Here is a 24253-nt window from a genome sequence, read left to right as displayed (position 1 = left end):
CAGAATCGGTATGAGAGGTCAGAGCCAGAAGCAGTATGAAAGGTCAGAACTGGAATAAATATGAGAGGTCAGAGCGAGAATCAGTCTGAGAGGTCAGAGCCAGAATCAGTATGAGAGGTCAGAGCCAGAATCAGTCTGAGTGGTCAGAGCCAGAATCAGTATGAAAGGTAAGAGCCAGAATCAGACTGAGAGGTCAGAGCCAGAATTAGTATGAGAGGTCAGAACCAGAATCAGGAGCCAGAAGCAGTATGAAAGCAGAAGCAGTATGAAAGGTCAGAACTGGAATCAGTATGAGAGGTCAGAGCCAGAATCAGTATGAGAGTTCAGAGCCAGAATCAGCCTTAGAGGTCAGAGCCAGAATCAGTTTGAGAGGTCAGAGCCAGAATCAGTATGAGAGGTCAGAGCCAGAATCAGACTGAGAGGTCAAAGCCAGAATTAGTATGAGAGGTCAGAACCAGAATCAGTATGAGAAGTCAGAGCCCGAAGTAGTATTAGACATCAGAGCCAGAATCAGTCTGAGAGGTCAGAGCCAGAATCATTATGAGAGGTCAGAGCCAGAATCAGTCTGAGAGGGCAGAGCCAGAATCAGTCTGAGAGGTCAGAGCCAGAATCAGTATGAGAGGTCAGAGCCAGAATCAGACTGAGAGGTCAGAGCCAGAATCAATATGAAAGGTCAGAGCCAGAATCAGACTGAGAGGTCAGAGCCAGAATCAGTCTGAGAGGTCAGAGCCGGAATCAGTCTGAGAGGTCAGAGCCGGAATCAGACTGAGAGGTCAGAGCCGGAATCAGTCTGAGAGGTCAGAGCCGGAATCAGTCTGAGAGGTCAGAACTGGAATAAATATGAGAGGTCAGAGCCAGAATCAGTCTGAGAGGTCAGAACTGGAATAAATATGAGAGGTCAGAGCCCGAATCAGTCTGAGACGTCAGAGCCAGAATCAGTCTGAGAGGTCAGAACTGGAATAAATATGAGAGGTCAGAGCCAGAATCAGTCTGAGAGGTCAGAGCCAGAATCAGTCTGAGAGGTCAGAGCCAGAATCAGTCTGAGAGGTCAGAACTGGAATAAATATGAGAGGTCAGAGCCAGAATCAGTCTGAGAGGTCAGAGCCAGAATCAGTCTGAGAGGTCAGAGCCAGAATCAGTCTGAGAGGTCATAGCCGGAATCAGTCTGAGAGGTCAGAGCCGGAATCAGACTGAGAGGTCAGAGCCGGAATCAGTCTGAGAGGTCAGAGCCGGAATCAGTCTGAGAGGTCAGAGCCGGAATCAGTCTGAGAGGTCAGAGCCGGAATCAGTCTGAGAGGTCAGAGCCAGAATCGGTATGAGAGGTCAGAGCCAGAATCAGTATGAGAGGTCTGAGCCCGGAATCAGACTGAGAGGTCAGAGCCGGAATCAGACTGAGGGGTCAGAGCCAGAATCAGTCTGAGAGGTCAGAACTGGAATAAATATGAGAGGTCAGAGCCAGAATCAGTCTGAGAGGTCAGAACCAGAATCAGTATGAGAGGTCAGAGCCAGAATCAGTCTGAGTGGTCAGAGCCAGAATCAGTATGAAAGGTAAGAGCCAGAATCAGACTGAGAGGTCAGAGCCAGAATTAGTATGAGAGGTCAGAACCAGAATCAGTAGCCAGAAGCAGTATGAAAGCAGAAGCAGTATGAAGGGTCAGAACTGGAATTAGTATGAGAGGTCAGAGCGAGAATCAGTCTGAGAGGTCAGAGCGAGAATCAATCTGAGAGGTCAGAGCCAGAATCAGTATGAGAGGTCAGAGCCAGAATCAGTCTGAGTGGTCAGAGCCAGAATCAGTATGAGAGGTAAGAGCCAGAATTAGTCTGAGAGGTCAGAGACAGAATCGGTATGAGAGGTCAGAGCCAGAAGCAGTATGAAAGGTCAGAACTGGAATCAATATGAGAGGTCAGAGCGATAATCAGTCTGAGAGGTCAGAGCCAGAATCAGTATGAGAGGTCAGAGCCAGAATCAGTCTGAGTGGTCAGAGCCAGAATCAGTATGAAAGGTAAGAGCCAGAATCAGACTGAGAGGTCAGAGCCAGAATTAGTATGAGAGGTCAGAACCAGAATCAGGCGCCAGAAGCAGTATGAAAGCAGAAGCAGTATGAAACGTCAGAACTGGAATCAGTCTGAGAGGTCAGAGCCGGAATCAGTATGAGAGGTCAGAGCCAGAATCAGTCTGAGAGGTCAGAGCCAGAATCAGTCTGAGAGGTCAGAGCCAGAATCAGTCTGAGAGGTCATAGCCGGAATCAGTCTGAGAGGTCAGAGCCAGAATCAGTCTGAGAGGTCATAGCCGGAATCAGTCTGAGAGGTCAGAGCCGGAATCAGACTGAGAGGTCAGAGCCGGAATCAGTCTGAGAGGTCAGAGCCGGAATCAGTCTGAGAGGTCAGAGCCGGAATCAGTCTGAGAGGTCAGAGCCGGAATCAGTCTGAGAGGTCAGAGCCAGAATCGGTATGAGAGGTCAGAGCCAGAATCAGTATGAGAGGTCTGAGCCCGGAATCAGACTGAGAGGTCAGAGCCGGAATCAGACTGAGGGGTCAGAGCCAGAATCAGTCTGAGAGGTCAGAACTGGAATAAATATGAGAGGTCAGAGCCAGAATCAGTCTGAGAGGTCAGAACCAGAATCAGTATGAGAGGTCAGAGCCAGAATCAGTCTGAGTGGTCAGAGCCAGAATCAGTATGAAAGGTAAGAGCCAGAATCAGACTGAGAGGTCAGAGCCAGAATTAGTATGAGAGGTCAGAACCAGAATCAGTAGCCAGAAGCAGTATGAAAGCAGAAGCAGTATGAAGGGTCAGAACTGGAATTAGTATGAGAGGTCAGAGCGAGAATCAGTCTGAGAGGTCAGAGCGAGAATCAATCTGAGAGGTCAGAGCCAGAATCAGTATGAGAGGTCAGAGCCAGAATCAGTCTGAGTGGTCAGAGCCAGAATCAGTATGAGAGGTAAGAGCCAGAATTAGTCTGAGAGGTCAGAGACAGAATCGGTATGAGAGGTCAGAGCCAGAAGCAGTATGAAAGGTCAGAACTGGAATCAATATGAGAGGTCAGAGCGATAATCAGTCTGAGAGGTCAGAGCCAGAATCAGTATGAGAGGTCAGAGCCAGAATCAGTCTGAGTGGTCAGAGCCAGAATCAGTATGAAAGGTAAGAGCCAGAATCAGACTGAGAGGTCAGAGCCAGAATTAGTATGAGAGGTCAGAACCAGAATCAGGCGCCAGAAGCAGTATGAAAGCAGAAGCAGTATGAAACGTCAGAACTGGAATCAGTCTGAGAGGTCAGAGCCGGAATCAGTATGAGAGGTCAGAGCCAGAATCAGCCTGAGAGGTCGGAGCCAGAATCAGTCTGAGAGGTCAGAGCCAGAATCAGTATGAGAGGTCAGAGCCAGAATCAGACTGAGAGGTCAGAGCCAGAATCAGTATGAGAGGTCAGAGCCAGAATCAGTATGAGAGGTCAGAGCCAGAATCAATATGAGAGGTCAGAGCCAGAATCAGACTGAGAGGTCAGAGCCGGAATCAGTCTGAGAGGTCAGAGCCGGAATCAGTCTGAGAGGTCAGAGCCGGAATCAGACTGAGAGGTCAGAGCCGGAATCAGTCTGAGAGGTCAGAGCCGAAATCAGTCTGAGAGGTCAGAGCCAGAATCAGTCTGAGAGGTCAGAGCCAGAATCGGTATGAGAGGTCAGAGCCAGAATCAGTATGAGAGGTCTGAGCCCGGAATCAGACTGAGAGGTCAGAGCCGGAATCAGACTGAGAGGTCAGAGCCAGAATCAGTCTGAGAGGTCAGAACTGGAATAAATATGAGAGGTCAGAGCCAGAATCAGTCTGAGAGGTCAGAGCCAGAATCAGTCTGAGTGGTCAGAGCCAGAATCAGTATGAAAGGTAAGAGCCAGAATCAGACTGAGAGGTCAGAGCCAGAATTAGTATGAGAGGTCAGAACCAGAATCAGTAGCCAGAAGCAGTATGAAAGCAGAAGCAGTATGAAAGGTAAGAACTGGAATCAGTATGAGAGGTCACAGCCAGAATCAGTATGAGAGTTCAGAGCCAGGATCAGCCTTAGAGGTCAGAGCCAGAATCAGTTTGAGAGGTCAGAGCCAGAATCTGTATGAGAGTTCAGAGCCAGAATCAGACTGAGAGGTCAGAGCCAGAATTAGTATGAGAGGTCAGAACCAGAATCAGTCTGAGAGGTCAGAGCCAGAATCAGTATGAGAGGTCAGAGACAGAATCAGACTGAGAGGTCAGAGCCAGAATCAGTATGAGAGGTCAGAGCCAGAATCAGTATGAGAGGTCAGAGCCAGAATCAGTATGAGAGGTCAGAGCCAGAATCAATATGAGAGGTCAGAGCCAGAATCAGACTGAGAGGTCAGAGCCGGAATCAGTCTGAGAGGTCAGAGCCGGAATCAGTCTGAGAGGTCAGAGCCGGAATCAGACTGAGAGGTCAGAGCCGGAATCAGTCTGAGAGGTCAGAGCCAGAATCGGTATGAGAGGTCAGAGCCAGAATCAGTCTGAGAGGTCAGAGCCAGAATCAGTCTGAGAGGACAGAGCCAGAATCAGTATGAGAGGACAGAACCAAAAACAGTATGAAAGCTCAGAGCCGGAATCAGTATGAGAGGACAGAACAAGAATCAGTATGAGAGATCAGTGCCAGAATCAGTATGAGATGTCAGAGCCGGAATCAGTCTGAGAGGTGAGAGCCAGAATCAGTCTGAGAATTCAGAGCTAGAATCAGTCTGAGAGGTCAGAGACAGAATCAGTCAGAGAGGTCAGAGCCAGAATGAGTCTGAGAATTCAGAGCCAGAATCAGTATGAGAGGTCAGAGCCAGAATCAGTCTGAGAGGTCAGAGCCAGAATCAGTCTGAGAGGTCAGAGTCAGAATCAGTATGAGAGGTCACAGCCAGAATCAGACTGAGAGGTCAGAGACGGAATCAGACTGAGAGGTCAGAGCCAGAATCAGACTGAGAGGTCAGAGCCAGAATCAGTATGAGAGGTCAGAGCCAGAATCAGTCTGAGAGGTCAGAGCCAGAATCAGTATGAGAGGTCAGAGCCAGAGTCAGACTGAGAGGTCAGAGCCGGAATCAGACTGAGAGGTCAGAGCCAGAATCAGTCTGAGAGATCAGAGCCAGAATCAGTATGAGAGGACAGAACCAGAAGCAGTATGAAAGGTCAGAGCCGGAATCAGTATGAGAGGACAGAGCAAGAATCAGTATGAGAGATCAGTGCCAGAAATAGGAAGAGAGGTCAGAGCCGGAATCAGTATGAGAGGTCAGAGCCAGAATAGTCTGAGAATTCAGAGCCAGAATCAGTCTGAGAGGTCAGAGCCAGAATCAGACTGAGAGGTCACAGCCGGAATCAGTATGAGAGGTCAGAGCCAGAATCAGTATGAGAGGTCAGAGCCAGAAACAGTCTGAGAGGTCAGAGCCAGAATCAGTCTGAGAGGTCAGAACTGGAATAAATATGAGAGGTCAGAGCCAGAATCAGTCTGAGAGGTCAGAGCCAGAATCAGTATGAGAGGTCAGAGCCAGAATCAGTCTGAGTGGTCAGAGCCAGAATCAGTATGAAAGGTAAGAGCCAGAATCAGACTGAGAGGTCAGAGCCAGAATTAGTATGAGAGGTCAGAACCAGAATCAGTAGCCAGAAGCAGTATGAAAGCAGAAGCAGTATGAAAGGTCAGAACTGGAATCAGTATGAGAGGTCAGAGCCAGAATCAGTATGAAAGTTCAGAGCCAGAATCAGTATGAGAGGTCAGAACTAGAATCAGTATGAGAAGTCAAAGCCAGAAGTAGTATTAGACATCAGAGCGAGAATCAGTCTGAGAGGTCAGAGCCAGAATCAGTATGAGAGGTCAGAGCCAGAATCAGTCTGAGAGGTCAGAGCCAGAATCAGTCTGAGAGGTCAGAGCCAGAATCAGTATGAGAGGTCAGAGCCAGAATCAGGATGAGAGGTCAGAGCCAGAATCAGGATGAGAGGTCAGAGCCAGAATCAGACTGAGAGGTCAGAGCCAGAATCAGTCTGAGAGGTCAAAGACGGAATCAGTCTGAGAGGTCAGAGCCGGAATCAGTATGAGATGTCAGAGCCAGAATCAGTCTGAGAGGTCAGAGCCGGAATCAGTATGAGAGGTCAGAGCCAGAATCAGTATGAGAGGTCAGAGCCAGAATCAGACTGAGAGGTCAGAGCCAGAATCAGTTTTAGAGGTCAGAGCCGGAATCAGTCTGAAAGGTCAGAGCCAAAATTAGTATGAGAGGTCAGAGCCAGAATCAGTCTGAGAGGTCAGAGCCAGAATCGGTATGAGAGGTCAGAGCCAGAAGCAGTATGAAAGGTCAGAACTGGAATCAGTATGAGAGGTCAGAGCGAGAATCAATCTGAGAGGTCAGAGCCAGAATCAGTATGAGAGGTCAGAGCCAGAATCAGTCTGAGTGGTCAGAGCCAGAATCAGTATGAGAGGTAAGAGCCAGAATTAGACTGAGAGGTCAGAGCCAGAATTAGTATGAGAGGTCAGAGCCAGAATCAGTTTGAGAGGTCAGAGACAGAATCGGTATGAGAGGTCAGAGCCAGAAGCAGTATGAAAGGTCAGAACTGGAATAAATATGAGAGGTCAGAGCGAGAATCAGTCTGAGAGGTCAGAGCCAGAATCAGTATGAGAGGTCAGAGCCAGAATCAGTCTGAGTGGTCAGAGCCAGAATCAGTATGAAAGGTAAGAGCCAGAATCAGACTGAGAGGTCAGAGCCAGAATTAGTATGAGAGGTCAGAACCAGAATCAGGAGCCAGAAGCAGTATGAAAGCAGAAGCAGTATGAAAGGTCAGAACTGGAATCAGTATGAGAGGTCAGAGCCAGAATCAGTATGAGAGTTCAGAGCCAGAATCAGCCTTAGAGGTCAGAGCCAGAATCAGTTTGAGAGGTCAGAGCCAGAATCAGTATGAGAGGTCAGAGCCAGAATCAGACTGAGAGGTCAAAGCCAGAATTAGTATGAGAGGTCAGAACCAGAATCAGTATGAGAAGTCAGAGCCCGAAGTAGTATTAGACATCAGAGCCAGAATCAGTCTGAGAGGTCAGAGCCAGAATCATTATGAGAGGTCAGAGCCAGAATCAGTCTGAGAGGGCAGAGCCAGAATCAGTCTGAGAGGTCAGAGCCAGAATCAGTATGAGAGGTCAGAGCCAGAATCAGACTGAGAGGTCAGAGCCAGAATCAATATGAAAGGTCAGAGCCAGAATCAGACTGAGAGGTCAGAGCCAGAATCAGTCTGAGAGGTCAGAGCCGGAATCAGTCTGAGAGGTCAGAGCCGGAATCAGACTGAGAGGTCAGAGCCGGAATCAGTCTGAGAGGTCAGAGCCGGAATCAGTCTGAGAGGTCAGAACTGGAATAAATATGAGAGGTCAGAGCCAGAATCAGTCTGAGAGGTCAGAACTGGAATAAATATGAGAGGTCAGAGCCCGAATCAGTCTGAGACGTCAGAGCCAGAATCAGTCTGAGAGGTCAGAACTGGAATAAATATGAGAGGTCAGAGCCAGAATCAGTCTGAGAGGTCAGAGCCAGAATCAGTCTGAGAGGTCAGAGCCAGAATCAGTCTGAGAGGTCAGAACTGGAATAAATATGAGAGGTCAGAGCCAGAATCAGTCTGAGAGGTCAGAGCCAGAATCAGTCTGAGAGGTCAGAGCCAGAATCAGTCTGAGAGGTCATAGCCGGAATCAGTCTGAGAGGTCAGAGCCGGAATCAGACTGAGAGGTCAGAGCCGGAATCAGTCTGAGAGGTCAGAGCCGGAATCAGTCTGAGAGGTCAGAGCCGGAATCAGTCTGAGAGGTCAGAGCCGGAATCAGTCTGAGAGGTCAGAGCCAGAATCGGTATGAGAGGTCAGAGCCAGAATCAGTATGAGAGGTCTGAGCCCGGAATCAGACTGAGAGGTCAGAGCCGGAATCAGACTGAGGGGTCAGAGCCAGAATCAGTCTGAGAGGTCAGAACTGGAATAAATATGAGAGGTCAGAGCCAGAATCAGTCTGAGAGGTCAGAACCAGAATCAGTATGAGAGGTCAGAGCCAGAATCAGTCTGAGTGGTCAGAGCCAGAATCAGTATGAAAGGTAAGAGCCAGAATCAGACTGAGAGGTCAGAGCCAGAATTAGTATGAGAGGTCAGAACCAGAATCAGTAGCCAGAAGCAGTATGAAAGCAGAAGCAGTATGAAGGGTCAGAACTGGAATTAGTATGAGAGGTCAGAGCGAGAATCAGTCTGAGAGGTCAGAGCGAGAATCAATCTGAGAGGTCAGAGCCAGAATCAGTATGAGAGGTCAGAGCCAGAATCAGTCTGAGTGGTCAGAGCCAGAATCAGTATGAGAGGTAAGAGCCAGAATTAGTCTGAGAGGTCAGAGACAGAATCGGTATGAGAGGTCAGAGCCAGAAGCAGTATGAAAGGTCAGAACTGGAATCAATATGAGAGGTCAGAGCGATAATCAGTCTGAGAGGTCAGAGCCAGAATCAGTATGAGAGGTCAGAGCCAGAATCAGTCTGAGTGGTCAGAGCCAGAATCAGTATGAAAGGTAAGAGCCAGAATCAGACTGAGAGGTCAGAGCCAGAATTAGTATGAGAGGTCAGAACCAGAATCAGGCGCCAGAAGCAGTATGAAAGCAGAAGCAGTATGAAACGTCAGAACTGGAATCAGTCTGAGAGGTCAGAGCCGGAATCAGTATGAGAGGTCAGAGCCAGAATCAGCCTGAGAGGTCGGAGCCAGAATCAGTCTGAGAGGTCAGAGCCAGAATCAGTATGAGAGGTCAGAGCCAGAATCAGACTGAGAGGTCAGAGCCAGAATCAGTATGAGAGGTCAGAGCCAGAATCAGTATGAGAGGTCAGAGCCAGAATCAATATGAGAGGTCAGAGCCAGAATCAGACTGAGAGGTCAGAGCCGGAATCAGTCTGAGAGGTCAGAGCCGGAATCAGTCTGAGAGGTCAGAGCCGGAATCAGACTGAGAGGTCAGAGCCGGAATCAGTCTGAGAGGTCAGAGCCGAAATCAGTCTGAGAGGTCAGAGCCAGAATCAGTCTGAGAGGTCAGAGCCAGAATCGGTATGAGAGGTCAGAGCCAGAATCAGTATGAGAGGTCTGAGCCCGGAATCAGACTGAGAGGTCAGAGCCGGAATCAGACTGAGAGGTCAGAGCCAGAATCAGTCTGAGAGGTCAGAACTGGAATAAATATGAGAGGTCAGAGCCAGAATCAGTCTGAGAGGTCAGAGCCAGAATCAGTCTGAGTGGTCAGAGCCAGAATCAGTATGAAAGGTAAGAGCCAGAATCAGACTGAGAGGTCAGAGCCAGAATTAGTATGAGAGGTCAGAACCAGAATCAGTAGCCAGAAGCAGTATGAAAGCAGAAGCAGTATGAAAGGTAAGAACTGGAATCAGTATGAGAGGTCACAGCCAGAATCAGTATGAGAGTTCAGAGCCAGGATCAGCCTTAGAGGTCAGAGCCAGAATCAGTTTGAGAGGTCAGAGCCAGAATCTGTATGAGAGTTCAGAGCCAGAATCAGACTGAGAGGTCAGAGCCAGAATTAGTATGAGAGGTCAGAACCAGAATCAGTCTGAGAGGTCAGAGCCAGAATCAGTATGAGAGGTCAGAGACAGAATCAGACTGAGAGGTCAGAGCCAGAATCAGTATGAGAGGTCAGAGCCAGAATCAGTATGAGAGGTCAGAGCCAGAATCAGTATGAGAGGTCAGAGCCAGAATCAATATGAGAGGTCAGAGCCAGAATCAGACTGAGAGGTCAGAGCCGGAATCAGTCTGAGAGGTCAGAGCCGGAATCAGTCTGAGAGGTCAGAGCCGGAATCAGACTGAGAGGTCAGAGCCGGAATCAGTCTGAGAGGTCAGAGCCAGAATCGGTATGAGAGGTCAGAGCCAGAATCAGTCTGAGAGGTCAGAGCCAGAATCAGTCTGAGAGGACAGAGCCAGAATCAGTATGAGAGGACAGAACCAAAAACAGTATGAAAGCTCAGAGCCGGAATCAGTATGAGAGGACAGAACAAGAATCAGTATGAGAGATCAGTGCCAGAATCAGTATGAGATGTCAGAGCCGGAATCAGTCTGAGAGGTGAGAGCCAGAATCAGTCTGAGAATTCAGAGCTAGAATCAGTCTGAGAGGTCAGAGACAGAATCAGTCAGAGAGGTCAGAGCCAGAATGAGTCTGAGAATTCAGAGCCAGAATCAGTATGAGAGGTCAGAGCCAGAATCAGTCTGAGAGGTCAGAGCCAGAATCAGTCTGAGAGGTCAGAGTCAGAATCAGTATGAGAGGTCACAGCCAGAATCAGACTGAGAGGTCAGAGACGGAATCAGACTGAGAGGTCAGAGCCAGAATCAGACTGAGAGGTCAGAGCCAGAATCAGTATGAGAGGTCAGAGCCAGAATCAGTCTGAGAGGTCAGAGCCAGAATCAGTATGAGAGGTCAGAGCCAGAGTCAGACTGAGAGGTCAGAGCCGGAATCAGTCTGAGAGGTCAGAGCCAAAATTAGTTTGAGAGGTCAGAGCCAGAATCAGTGTTAGAGGTCAGAGCCGGAATCAGTCTGAGAGGTCAGAGGCAAAATTAGTATGAGAGGTCAGAGCCAGAATCAGTCTGAGAGGTCAGAGCCAGAATCAGTCTGAGAGGTCAGAGCCAGAATCAGTCTGAGAGGTCAGAGCCAGAAGCAGTCTGAGAGGTCAGAGCCAGAATCGGTCTGAGAGGTAAGAGCCAGAAGCAGTATGAGAGGTCAAAGCCGGAATCAGTATGAGAGGTCAGAGCCAGAATCAGACTGAGAGGTCAGAGCCAGAATCAGTATGAGAGGTCAGAGCCAGAATCAGTAAGAGAGGTCAGAGCCAGAATCAGACTGAGAGGTCAGAGCCAGAATCAGTCTGAGAGGTCAAAGCCGGAATCAGTCTGAGAGGTCAGAGCCAGAAACAGTATGAGATGTCAGAGCCAGAATCAGTCTGAGAGGTCAGAGCCAGAATTAGTATGAGAGTTCAGAGCCGGAATCAGTCTGAGAGGTCAAAGCCAGAAACAATCTGAGAGGTCAAAGCCAGAAACAGTCTGAGAGATCAAAGCCAGAAACAGTATGAGAGGTCAGAGCCAAAATCAGTATGAGAGGTCAGAGCCCGGAATCAAACTGAGAGGTCAGAGCCGGAATCAGAATGAGAGGTCAGAGCCAGAATCCGACTCAGAGGTCAGAGCCGGAACCAGTATGAGATGTCAGAGCCAGAATCAGTATGAGAGGTCAGAGCCAGAATCAGTCTGAGAGATCAGAGCCAGAATCAGTATGAGAGGACAGAACTAGAAGCAGTATGAAAGGTCAGAGCCAGAATCAGTCTGAGAGGTCAGAGCCAGAATCAGTATGAGAGGTCAGAGCCAGAATCAGTCTGAGAGGTCAGAGCCAGAATCAGTCTGAGAGGTCAGAGCCAGAATCAGTATGAGAGGTCAGAGCCAGAATCAGTCTGAGAATTCAGAGCCAGAATCAGTCTGAGAGGTCAGAGCCAGAATCGGTATGAGAGGTCAGAGCCAGAATCAGTATGAGAGGTCTGAGCCCGGAATCAGACTGAGAGGTCAGAGCCGGAATCAGACTGAGAGGTCAGAGCCAGAATCAGTCTGAGAGGTCAGAACTGGAATAAATATGAGAGGTCAGAGCCAGAATCAGTCTGAGAGGTCAGAGCCAGAATCAGTCTGAGTGGTCAGAGCCAGAATCAGTATGAAAGGTAAGAGCCAGAATCAGACTGAGAGGTCAGAGCCAGAATTAGTATGAGAGGTCAGAACCAGAATCAGTAGCCAGAAGCAGTATGAAAGCAGAAGCAGTATGAAAGGTAAGAACTGGAATCAGTATGAGAGGTCACAGCCAGAATCAGTATGAGAGTTCAGAGCCAGGATCAGCCTTAGAGGTCAGAGCCAGAATCAGTTTGAGAGGTCAGAGCCAGAATCTGTATGAGAGTTCAGAGCCAGAATCAGACTGAGAGGTCAGAGCCAGAATTAGTATGAGAGGTCAGAACCAGAATCAGTCTGAGAGGTCAGAGCCAGAATCAGTATGAGAGGTCAGAGCCAGAATGAGTCTGAGAATTCAGAGCCAGAATCAGTATGAGAGGTCAGAGCCAGAATCAGTCTGAGAGGTCAGAGCCAGAATCAGTCTGAGAGGTCAGAGTCAGAATCAGTATGAGAGGTCACAGCCAGAATCAGACTGAGAGGTCAGAGACGGAATCAGACTGAGAGGTCAGAGCCAGAATCAGACTGAGAGGTCAGAGCCAGAATCAGTATGAGAGGTCAGAGCCAGAATCAGTCTGAGAGGTCAGAGCCAGAATCAGTATGAGAGGTCAGAGCCAGAGTCAGACTGAGAGGTCAGAGCCGGAATCAGTCTGAGAGGTCAGAGCCAAAATTAGTTTGAGAGGTCAGAGCCAGAATCAGTGTTAGAGGTCAGAGCCGGAATCAGTCTGAGAGGTCAGAGGCAAAATTAGTATGAGAGGTCAGAGCCAGAATCAGTCTGAGAGGTCAGAGCCAGAATCAGTCTGAGAGGTCAGAGCCAGAATCAGTCTGAGAGGTCAGAGCCAGAAGCAGTCTGAGAGGTCAGAGCCAGAATCGGTCTGAGAGGTAAGAGCCAGAAGCAGTATGAGAGGTCAAAGCCGGAATCAGTATGAGAGGTCAGAGCCAGAATCAGACTGAGAGGTCAGAGCCAGAATCAGTATGAGAGGTCAGAGCCAGAATCAGTAAGAGAGGTCAGAGCCAGAATCAGACTGAGAGGTCAGAGCCAGAATCAGTCTGAGAGGTCAAAGCCGGAATCAGTCTGAGAGGTCAGAGCCAGAAACAGTATGAGATGTCAGAGCCAGAATCAGTCTGAGAGGTCAGAGCCAGAATTAGTATGAGAGTTCAGAGCCGGAATCAGTCTGAGAGGTCAAAGCCAGAAACAGTCTGAGAGGTCAAAGCCAGAAACAGTCTGAGAGATCAAAGCCAGAAACAGTATGAGAGGTCAGAGCCAAAATCAGTATGAGAGGTCAGAGCCCGGAATCAAACTGAGAGGTCAGAGCCGGAATCAGAATGAGAGGTCAGAGCCAGAATCCGACTCAGAGGTCAGAGCCGGAACCAGTATGAGATGTCAGAGCCAGAATCAGTATGAGAGGTCAGAGCCAGAATCAGTCTGAGAGATCAGAGCCAGAATCAGTATGAGAGGACAGAACTAGAAGCAGTATGAAAGGTCAGAGCCAGAATCAGTCTGAGAGGTCAGAGCCAGAATCAGTATGAGAGGTCAGAGCCAGAATCAGTCTGAGAGGTCAGAGCCAGAATCAGTATGAGAGGTCAGAGCCAGAATCAGTCTGAGAATTCAGAGCCAGAATCAGTCTGAGAGGTCAGAGCCAGAATCAGACTGAGAGGTCACAGCCGGAATCAGTATGAGAGGTCAGAGCCAGAATCAGTATGAGAGGTCAGAGCCAGAATCAGTCTGAGAGGTCAGAGCCAGAATCAGTATGAGAGGACAGAACCAAAAGCAGTATGAAAGGTCAGAGCCGGAATCAGTATGAGAGGACAGAGACAGAATCATTCAGAGAGGTCAGAGCCAGAATGAGTCTGAGAATTCAGAGCCAGAATCAGTATGAGAGGTCAGAGCCAGAATCAGTCAGAGAGGTCAGAGCCAGAATGAGTCTGAGAATTCAGAGCCAGAATCAGTATGAGAGGTCAGAGCCAGAATCAGTCTGAGAGGTCAGAGCCAGAATCAGTCTGAGAGGTCAGAGTCAGAATCAGTATGAGAGGTCACAGCCAGAATCAGACTGAGAGGTCAGAGCCGGAATCAGACTGAGAGGTCAGTGCCAGAATCAGACTGAGAGGTCAGAGCCAGAATCAGTATGAGAGGTCAGAGCCAGAATCAGTCTGAGAGGTCAGAGCCAGAATCAGTATGAGAGGTCAGAGCTAGAATCAGACTGAGAGGTTAGAGCCAGAATCAGTCTGAGAGTTCAGAGCCAGAATCGGTATGAGAGGTCAGAGCCAGAAGCAGTATGAAAGGTCAGAACTGGAATCAGTGTGAGAGGTCAGAGCGAGAATCAGTCTGAGAGGTCAGAGCCAGAATCAATCTGAGTGGTCAGAGCCGGAATCAGTATGAGAGGTAAGAGCCAGAATTAGACTGAGAGGTCAGAGCCAGAATTAGTATGAGAGGTCAGAGCCAGAATCAGTCTGAGAGGTCAGAGACAGAATCGGTATGAGAAGTCAGAGCCAGAAGCAGTATGAAAGGTCAGAACTGGAATAAATATGAGAGGTCAGAGCGAGAATCAGTCTGAGAGGTCAGACCCAGAATCAGTATGAGAGGTCAGAGCCAGAATCAGTCTGAGTGGTCAGAGCCAGAATCAGTATGAAAGGTAAGAGCCAGAATCAGACTGGGAGGTCAGAGCCAGAATTAGTATGAGAGGTCAGAACCGGAATCAGTACCCAGAAGCAGTATGAAAGCAGAAGCAGTATGAAAGGTCAGAACTGGAATCAGTATGAGAGGTCAGAGCCAGAATCAGTATGAGAGTTCAGAGCCAGAATCAGCCTGAGAGGTCAGAGCCAGAATCAGTATGAGAGGTCAGAGCCAGAATCAGACTGAGAGGTCAGAGCCAGAATCAGTATGAGAGGTCAGAGCCGGAATCAGACTGAGAGGTCAGAGCCAGAATCAGTCTGAGAGGTCAGAACTGGAATAAATATGAGAGGTCAGAGCCAGAATCAGTCTGAGAGGTCAGAGCCAGAATCAGTCTGAGTGGTCAGAGCCAGAATCAGTATGAAAGGTAAGAGCCAGAATCAGACTGAGAGGTCAGAGCCAGAATTAGTATGAGAGGTCAGAACCAGAATCAGTAGCCAGAAGCAGTATGAAAGCAGAAGCAGTATGAAAGGTAAGAACTGGAATCAGTATGAGAGGTCACAGCCAGAATCAGTATGAGAGTTCAGAGCCAGGATCAGCCTTAGAGGTCAGAGCCAGAATCAGTTTGAGAGGTCAGAGCCAGAATCTGTATGAGAGTTCAGAGCCAGAATCAGACTGAGAGGTCAGAGCCAGAATTAGTATGAGAGGTCAGAACCAGAATCAGTCTGAGAGGTCAGAGCCAGAATCAGTATGAGAGGTCAGAGCCAGAATGAGTCTGAGAATTCAGAGCCAGAATCAGTATGAGAGGTCAGAGCCAGAATCAGTCTGAGAGGTCAGAGCCAGAATCAGTCTGAGAGGTCAGAGTCAGAATCAGTATGAGAGGTCACAGCCAGAATCAGACTGAGAGGTCAGAGACGGAATCAGACTGAGAGGTCAGAGCCAGAATCAGACTGAGAGGTCAGAGCCAGAATCAGTATGAGAGGTCAGAGCCAGAATCAGTCTGAGAGGTCAGAGCCAGAATCAGTATGAGAGGTCAGAGCCAGAGTCAGACTGAGAGGTCAGAGCCGGAATCAGTCTGAGAGGTCAGAGCCAAAATTAGTTTGAGAGGTCAGAGCCAGAATCAGTGTTAGAGGTCAGAGCCGGAATCAGTCTGAGAGGTCAGAGGCAAAATTAGTATGAGAGGTCAGAGCCAGAATCAGTCTGAGAGGTCAGAGCCAGAATCAGTCTGAGAGGTCAGAGCCAGAATCAGTCTGAGAGGTCAGAGCCAGAAGCAGTCTGAGAGGTCAGAGCCAGAATCGGTCTGAGAGGTAAGAGCCAGAAGCAGTATGAGAGGTCAAAGCCGGAATCAGTATGAGAGGTCAGAGCCAGAATCAGACTGAGAGGTCAGAGCCAGAATCAGTATGAGAGGTCAGAGCCAGAATCAGTAAGAGAGGTCAGAGCCAGAATCAGACTGAGAGGTCAGAGCCAGAATCAGTCTGAGAGGTCAAAGCCGGAATCAGTCTGAGAGGTCAGAGCCAGAAACAGTATGAGATGTCAGAGCCAGAATCAGTCTGAGAGGTCAGAGCCAGAATTAGTATGAGAGTTCAGAGCCGGAATCAGTCTGAGAGGTCAAAGCCAGAAACAGTCTGAGAGGTCAAAGCCAGAAACAGTCTGAGAGATCAAAGCCAGAAACAGTATGAGAGGTCAGAGCCAAAATCAGTATGAGAGGTCAGAGCCCGGAATCAAACTGAGAGGTCAGAGCCGGAATCAGAATGAGAGGTCAGAGCCAGAATCCGACTCAGAGGTCAGAGCCGGAACCAGTATGAGATGTCAGAGCCAGAATCAGTATGAGAGGTCAGAGCCAGAATCAGTCTGAGAGATCAGAGCCAGAATCAGTATGAGAGGACAGAACTAGAAGCAGTATGAAAGGTCAGAGCCAGAATCAGTCTGAGAGGTCAGAGCCAGAATCAGTATGAGAGGTCAGAGCCAGAATCAGTCTGAGAGGTCAGAGCCAGAATCAGTATGAGAGGTCAGAGCCAGAATCAGTCTGAGAATTCAGAGCCAGAATCAGTCTGAGAGGTCAGAGCCAGAATCAGACTGAGAGGTCACAGCCGGAATCAGTATGAGAGGTCAGAGCCAGAATCAGTATGAGAGGTCAGAGCCAGAATCAGTCTGAGAGGTCAGAGCCAGAATCAGTATGAGAGGACAGAACCAAAAGCAGTATGAAAGGTCAGAGCCGGAATCAGTATGAGAGGACAGAGACAGAATCATTCAGAGAGGTCAGAGCCAGAATGAGTCTGAGAATTCAGAGCCAGAATCAGTATGAGAGGTCAGAGCCAGAATCAGTCAGAGAGGTCAGAGCCAGAATGAGTCTGAGAATTCAGAGCCAGAATCAGTATGAGAGGTCAGAGCCAGAATCAGTCTGAGAGGTCAGAGCCAGAATCAGTCTGAGAGGTCAGAGTCAGAATCAGTATGAGAGGTCACAGCCAGAATCAGACTGAGAGGTCAGAGCCGGAATCAGACTGAGAGGTCAGTGCCAGAATCAGACTGAGAGGTCAGAGCCAGAATCAGTATGAGAGGTCAGAGCCAGAATCAGTCTGAGAGGTCAGAGCCAGAATCAGTATGAGAGGTCAGAGCTAGAATCAGACTGAGAGGTTAGAGCCAGAATCAGTCTGAGAGTTCAGAGCCAGAATCGGTATGAGAGGTCAGAGCCAGAAGCAGTATGAAAGGTCAGAACTGGAATCAGTGTGAGAGGTCAGAGCGAGAATCAGTCTGAGAGGTCAGAGCCAGAATCAATCTGAGTGGTCAGAGCCGGAATCAGTATGAGAGGTAAGAGCCAGAATTAGACTGAGAGGTCAGAGCCAGAATTAGTATGAGAGGTCAGAGCCAGAATCAGTCTGAGAGGTCAGAGACAGAATCGGTATGAGAAGTCAGAGCCAGAAGCAGTATGAAAGGTCAGAACTGGAATAAATATGAGAGGTCAGAGCGAGAATCAGTCTGAGAGGTCAGACCCAGAATCAGTATGAGAGGTCAGAGCCAGAATCAGTCTGAGTGGTCAGAGCCAGAATCAGTATGAAAGGTAAGAGCCAGAATCAGACTGGGAGGTCAGAGCCAGAATTAGTATGAGAGGTCAGAACCGGAATCAGTACCCAGAAGCAGTATGAAAGCAGAAGCAGTATGAAAGGTCAGAACTGGAATCAGTATGAGAGGTCAGAGCCAGAATCAGTATGAGAGTTCAGAGCCAGAATCAGCCTGAGAGGTCAGAGCCAGAATCAGTATGAGAGGTCAGAGCCAGAATCAGACTGAGAGGTCAGAGCCAGAATTAGTATGAGAGGTCAGAACCAGAATCAGTATGAGAAGTCAGAGCCAGAAGTAGTATTAGACATCAGAGCCAGAATCAGTCTGAGAGGTCAGAGCCAGAATCAGTATGAGAGGTCAGAGCCAGAATCAGTCTGAGAGGTCAGAGCCAGAATCAGTATGAGAGGACAGAACCAGAAGCAGTATGAAAGGTCAGAGCCGGAATCAGTATGAGAGGACAGAGCAAGAATCAGTATGAGGGATCAGTGCCAGAAATAGGAAGAGAGGTCAGAGTCGGAATCAGTATGAGAGGTCAGAGCCAGAATCAGTCTGAGAGGTCAGAGCCAGAATCAGTATGAGAATTCAGAGCCAGAATCAGTATGAGACGTCAGAGCCAGAATCAGTCTGAGAGGTCAGAGGCAGAAGCAGTATGAGAATTCAGAGCCGGAATCAGTATGAGAGGTCAGAGCCAGAATCCGACTGAGAGGTCAAAGACGGAATCAGTCTGAGAGGTCAGAGCCAGAAACAGTATGAGAGGTCAGAGCAAGAATCAGTCTGAAAGGTCAAAGCCAGAATCAGTCTGAGAGGTCAGAGCCAGAAACAGTATGAGAGGTCAAAGCCCGAAATCAGACTGATAGGTCAGAGCCGGAATCAGTATGAGATGTCAGTGCCAGAATCAGTATGAGAGGTCAGAGCCAGAATCAGTCTGAGAGGTCAGAGCCAGAATCATTTTGAGAGGACAGAACCAGAAGCAGTATGAAAGGTCAGAGCCGGAATCAGTATGAGAGGACAGAGCAAGAATCAGTATGAGAGATCAGTGCCAGAAATAGGAAGAGAGGTCAGAGCCGGAATCAGTATGAGAGGTCAGAGCCAGAATCAGTCTGAGAGGTCAGAGCCAGAATCAGTCTGAGAATTCAGAGCCAGAATCAGTATGAGAGGTCAGAGCCAGAATCAGTCTGAGAGTTCAGAGCCAGAATCAGTATGAGAGGTCAGAGCCATAATCAGACTGAGAGGTCAGAGCCAGAATTAGTATAAGAGGTCAGAGCCAAAATCAGTATGAGAGGTCAGAGCCAGAATCGGTATGAGAGGTCAGAGCCAGAATCTGTATGAGAGGTCAGAGCCAGAATCAGTATGAGAGGTCTGAGCCCGGAATCAGACTGAGAGGTCAGAGCAGGAATCAGACTGAGAGGTCAGAGCCAGAATCAGACTGAGAGGTCACAGCCGGAATCAGTATGAGAGGTCAGAGCCAGAATCAGTCTGAGAGGTCAGAGCCAGAATCAGTCTGAGAGGACAGAGCCAGAATCAGTATGAGAGGACAGAACCAAAAACAGTATGAAAGGTCAGAGCCGGAATCAGTATGAGAGGACAGAACAAGAATCAGTATAAGAGATCAGTGCCAGAATCAGTATGAGATGTCAGAGCCGGAATCAGTCTGAGAGGTGAGAGCCAGAATCAGTCTGAGAATTCAGAGCTAGAATCAGTCTGAGAGGTCAGAGACAGAATCAGTCAGAGACGTCAGAGCCAGAATGAGTCTGAGAATTCAGAGCCAGAATCAGTATGAGAGGTCAGAGCCAGAATCAGTCTGAGAGGTCAGAGCCAGAATCAGTCTGAGAGGTCAGAGTCAGAATCAGTATGAGAGGTCACAGCCAGAATCAGACTGAGAGGTCAGAGACGGAATCAGACTGAGAGGTCAGAGCCAGAATCAGACTGAGAGGTCAGAGCCAGAATCAGTATGAGAGGTCAGAGCCAGAATCAGTCTGAGAGGTCAGAGCCAGAATCAGTATGAGAGGTCAGAGCCAGAGTCAGACTGAGAGGTCAGAGCCGGAATCAGTCTGAGAGGTCAGAGCCAAAATTAGTTTGAGAGGTCAGAGCCAGAATCAGTGTTAGAGGTCAGAGCCGGAATCAGTCTGAGAGGTCAGAGGCAAAATTAGTATGAGAGGTCAGAGCCAGAATCAGTCTGAGAGGTCAGAGCCAGAATCAGTCTGAGAGGTCAGAGCCAGAATCAGTCTGAGAGGTCAGAGCCAGAAGCAGTCTGAGAGGTCAGAGCCAGAATCGGTCTGAGAGGTAAGAGCCAGAAGCAGTATGAGAGGTCAAAGCCGGAATCAGTATGAGAGGTCAGAGCCAGAATCAGACTGAGAGGTCAGAGCCAGAATCAGTATGAGAGGTCAGAGCCAGAATCAGTAAGAGAGGTCAGAGCCAGAATCAGACTGAGAGGTCAGAGCCAGAATCAGTCTGAGAGGTCAAAGCCGGAATCAGTCTGAGAGGTCAGAGCCAGAAACAGTATGAGATGTCAGAGCCAGAATCAGTCTGAGAGGTCAGAGCCAGAATTAGTATGAGAGTTCAGAGCCGGAATCAGTCTGAGAGGTCAAAGCCAGAAACAGTCTGAGAGGTCAAAGCCAGAAACAGTCTAAGAGGTCAAAGCCAGAAACAGTATGAGAGGTCAGAGCCAAAATCAGTATGAGAGGTCAGAGCCCGGAATCAAACTGAGAGGTCAGAGCCGGAATCAGAATGAGAGGTCAGAGCCAGAATCCGACTCAGAGGTCAGAGCCGGAACCAGTATGAGATGTCAGAGCCAGAATCAGTATGAGAGGTCAGAGCCAGAATCAGTCTGAGAGATCAGAGCCAGAATCAGTATGAGAGGACAGAACTAGAAGCAGTATGAAAGGTCAGAGCCAGAATCAGTCTGAGAGGTCAGAGCCAGAATCAGTATGAGAGGTCAGAGCCAGAATCAGTCTGAGAGGTCAGAGCCAGAATCAGTCTGAGAGGTCAGAGCCAGAATCAGTATGAGAGGTCAGAGCCAGAATCAGTCTGAGAATTCAGAGCCAGAATCAGTCTGAGAGGTCAGAGCCAGAATCAGACTGAGAGGTCACAGCCGGAATCAGTATGAGAGGTCAGAGCCAGAATCAGTATGAGAGGTCAGAGCCAGAATCAGTCTGAGAGGTCAGAGCCAGAATCAGTATGAGAGGACAGAACCAAAAGCAGTATGAAAGGTCAGAGCCGGAATCAGTATGAGAGGACAGAGACAGAATCAGTCAGAGAGGTCAGAGCCAGAATGAGTCTGAGAATTCAGAGCCAGAATCAGTATGAGAGGTCAGAGCCAGAATCAGTCAGAGAGGTCAGAGCCAGAATGAGTCTGAGAATTCAGAGCCAGAATCAGTATGAGAGGTCAGAGCCAGAATCAGTCTGAGAGGTCAGAGCCAGAATCAGTCTGAGAGGTCAGAGTCAGAATCAGTATGAGAGGTCACAGCCAGAATCAGACTGAGAGGTCAGAGCCGGAATCAGACTGAGAGGTCAGTGCCAGAATCAGACTGAGAGGTCAGAGCCAGAATCAGTATGAGAGGTCAGAGCCAGAATCAGTCTGAGAGGTCAGAGCCAGAATCAGTATGAGAGGTCAGAGCTAGAATCAGACTGAGAGGTTAGAGCCAGAATCAGTCTGAGAGTTCAGAGCCAGAATCGGTATGAGAGGTCAGAGCCAGAAGCAGTATGAAAGGTCAGAACTGGAATCAGTGTGAGAGGTCAGAGCGAGAATCAGTCTGAGAGGTCAGAGCCAGAATCAATCTGAGTGGTCAGAGCCGGAATCAGTATGAGAGGTAAGAGCCAGAATTAGACTGAGAGGTCAGAGCCAGAATTAGTATGAGAGGTCAGAGCCAGAATCAGTCTGAGAGGTCAGAGACAGAATCGGTATGAGAAGTCAGAGCCAGAAGCAGTATGAAAGGTCAGAACTGGAATAAATATGAGAGGTCAGAGCGAGAATCAGTCTGAGAGGTCAGACCCAGAATCAGTATGAGAGGTCAGAGCCAGAATCAGTCTGAGTGGTCAGAGCCAGAATCAGTATGAAAGGTAAGAGCCAGAATCAGACTGAGAGGTCAGAGCCAGAATTAGTATGAGAGGTCAGAACCGGAATCAGTACCCAGAAGCAGTATGAAAGCAGAAGCAGTATGAAAGGTCAGAACTGGAATCAGTATGAGAGGTCAGAGCCAGAATCAGTATGAGAGTTCAGAGCCAGAATCAGCCTGAGAGGTCAGAGCCAGAATCAGTATGAGAGGTCAGAGCCAGAATCAGACTGAGAGGTCAGAGCCAGAATTAGTATGAGAGGTCAGAACCAGAATCAGTATGAGAAGTCAGAGCCAAAAGTAGTATTAGACATCAGAGCCAGAATCAGTCTGAGAGGTCAGAGCCAGAATCAGTATGAGAGGTCAGAGCCAGAATCAGTCTGAGAGGTCAGAGCCAGAATCAGTATGAGAGGACTGAACCAGAAGCAGTATGAAAGGTCAGAGCCGGAATCAGTATGAGAGGACAGAGCAAGAATCAGTATGAGGGATCAGTGCCAGAAATAGGAAGAGAGGTCAGAGTCGGAATCAGTATGAGAGGTCAGAGCCAGAATCAGTCTGAGAGGTCAGAGCCAGAATCAGTATGAGACGTCAGAGCCAGAATCAGTCTGAGAGGTCAGAGGCAGAAGCAATATGAGAATTCAGAGCCGGAATCAGTATGAGAGGTCAGAGCCAGAAACAGTATGAGATGTCAGAGCCAGAATCAGCCTGAGAGGTCAGAGCCAGAATTAGTATGAGAGGTCAGAGCAAGAATCAGTCTGAAAGGTCAAAGCCAGAATCAGTCTGAGAGGTCAGAGCCAGAAACAGTATGAGAGGTCAAAGCCCGGAATCAGACTGATAGGTCAGAGCCGGAATCAGTATGAGATGTCAGTGCCAGAATCAGTATGAGAGGTCAGAGCCAGAATCAGTCTGAGAGGTCAGAGCCAGAATCAGTATGAGAGGACAGAACCAGAAGCAGTATGAAAGGTCAGAGCCGGAATCAGTATGAGAGGACAGAGCAAGAATCAGTATGAGAGATCAGTGCCAGAAATAGGAAGAGAGGTCAGAGCCGGAATCAGTATGAGAGGTCAGAGCCAGAATCAGTCTGAGAGGTCAGAGCCAGAATCAGTCTGAGAATTCAGAGCCAGAATCAGTATGAGAGGTCAGAGCCAGAATCAGTCTGAGAGTTCAGAGCCAGAATCAGTCTGAGAGGTCAGAGCCAGAATCAGTATGAGAGGTCAGAGCCATAATCAGACTGAGAGGTCAGAGCCAGAATTAGTATAAGAGGTCAGAGCCAAAATCAGTATGAGAGGTCAGAGCCAGAATCGGTATGAGAGGTCAGAGCCAGAATCTGTATGAGAGGTCAGAGCCAGAATCAGTCTGAGAATTCAGAGCCAGAAACAGTATGAGAGGTCAGAGCCAGAAGCAGTATGAAAGGTCAGAACTGGAATCAGTACGAAAGGTCAGAGCCAGAAACAGTATGAGAGGTCAGAGCCAGAAACAGTATGAGAGGTCAGAGCCAGAATCAGTATGAGAGGTCAGAAACCGGAATCAGACTGAGAGGTCAGAGCTGGAATCAGACTGAGAGGTCAGAGCCGGAATCAGACTGAGAGGTCAGAGCCAGAATCAGACTGAGAGGTCAGAGCCGGAATCAGTATGAGATGTCAGAGCCAGAATCAGTCTGAGAGGTCAGAGCCGGAATCAGTATGAGAGGTCAGAGCCAGAATCAGTATGAGAGGTCAGAGCCAGAATCAGACTGAGAGGTCAGAGCAAGAATCAGTGTTAGAGGTCAGAGCCGGAATCAGTCTGAGAGGTCAGAGCCAAAATTAGTATGAGAGGTCAGAGCCAGAATCAGTCTGAGACATCAGAGCCAGAATCAATCAGAGAGGTCAGAGCCAATATCAGTCTAAAAGGTCAGAGCCAAAATCAGTATGAGAGGTCAGAGCAAGAATCAGTATGAGAGGTCAGAGCCAGAATCAGTCTGAGAGGTCAGAGCCAGAATCAGTCTGAGAGGTCAAAGACGGAATCAGTCTGAGAGGTCAGAGCCGGAATCAGTATGAGATGTCAGAGCCAGAATCAGTCTGAGAGGTCAGAGCCGGAATCAGTATGAGAGGTCAGAGCCAGAATCAGTATGAGAGGTCAGAGCCAGAATCAGACTGAGAGGTCAGAGCCAGAATCAGTTTTAGAGGTCAGAGCCGGAATCAGTCTGAAAGGTCAGAGCCAAAATTAGTATGAGAGGTCAGAGCCAGAATCAGTCTGAGAGGTCAGAGCCAGAATCGGTATGAGAGGTCAGAGCCAGAAGCAGTATGAAAGGTCAGAACTGGAATCAGTATGAGAGGTCAGAGCGAGAATCAGTCTGAGAGGTCAGAGCCATAATCAATCTGAGAGGTCAGAGCCAGAATCAGTATGAGAGGTCAGAGCCAGAATCAGTCTGAGTGGTCAGAGCCAGAATCAGTATGAGAGGTAAGAGCCAGAATTAGACTGAGAGGTCAGAGCCAGAATCAGTCTGAGAGGTCAGAGACAGAATCGGTATGAGAGGTCAGAGCCAGAAGCAGTATGAAAGGTCAGAACTGGAATAAATATGAGAGGTCAGAGCGAGAATCAGTCTGAGAGGTCAAAGCCAGAATCAGTATGAGAGGTCAGAGCCAGAATCAGTCTGAGTGGTCAGAGCCAGAATCAGTATGAAAGGTAAGAGCCAGAATCAGACTGAGAGGTCAGAGCCAGAATCAGTATGAGAGGTCAGAGCCAGAATCAGTATGAGAGGTCAGAGCCAGAATCAATATGAGAGGTCAGAGCCAGAATCAGTCTGAGAGGTCAGAGCCGGAATCAGTCTGAGAGGTCAGAGCCGGAATCAGACTGAGAGGTCAGAGCCGGAATCAGT

Source organism: Leptodactylus fuscus, chromosome 1 (assembly GCF_031893055.1).
Source record: "Leptodactylus fuscus isolate aLepFus1 chromosome 1, aLepFus1.hap2, whole genome shotgun sequence".
NCBI lineage: Eukaryota > Metazoa > Chordata > Amphibia > Anura > Leptodactylidae > Leptodactylus > Leptodactylus fuscus.
The sequence above is the reverse complement of the archived record's forward strand: the minus strand, read 5'-3'. Positions refer to the sequence as shown.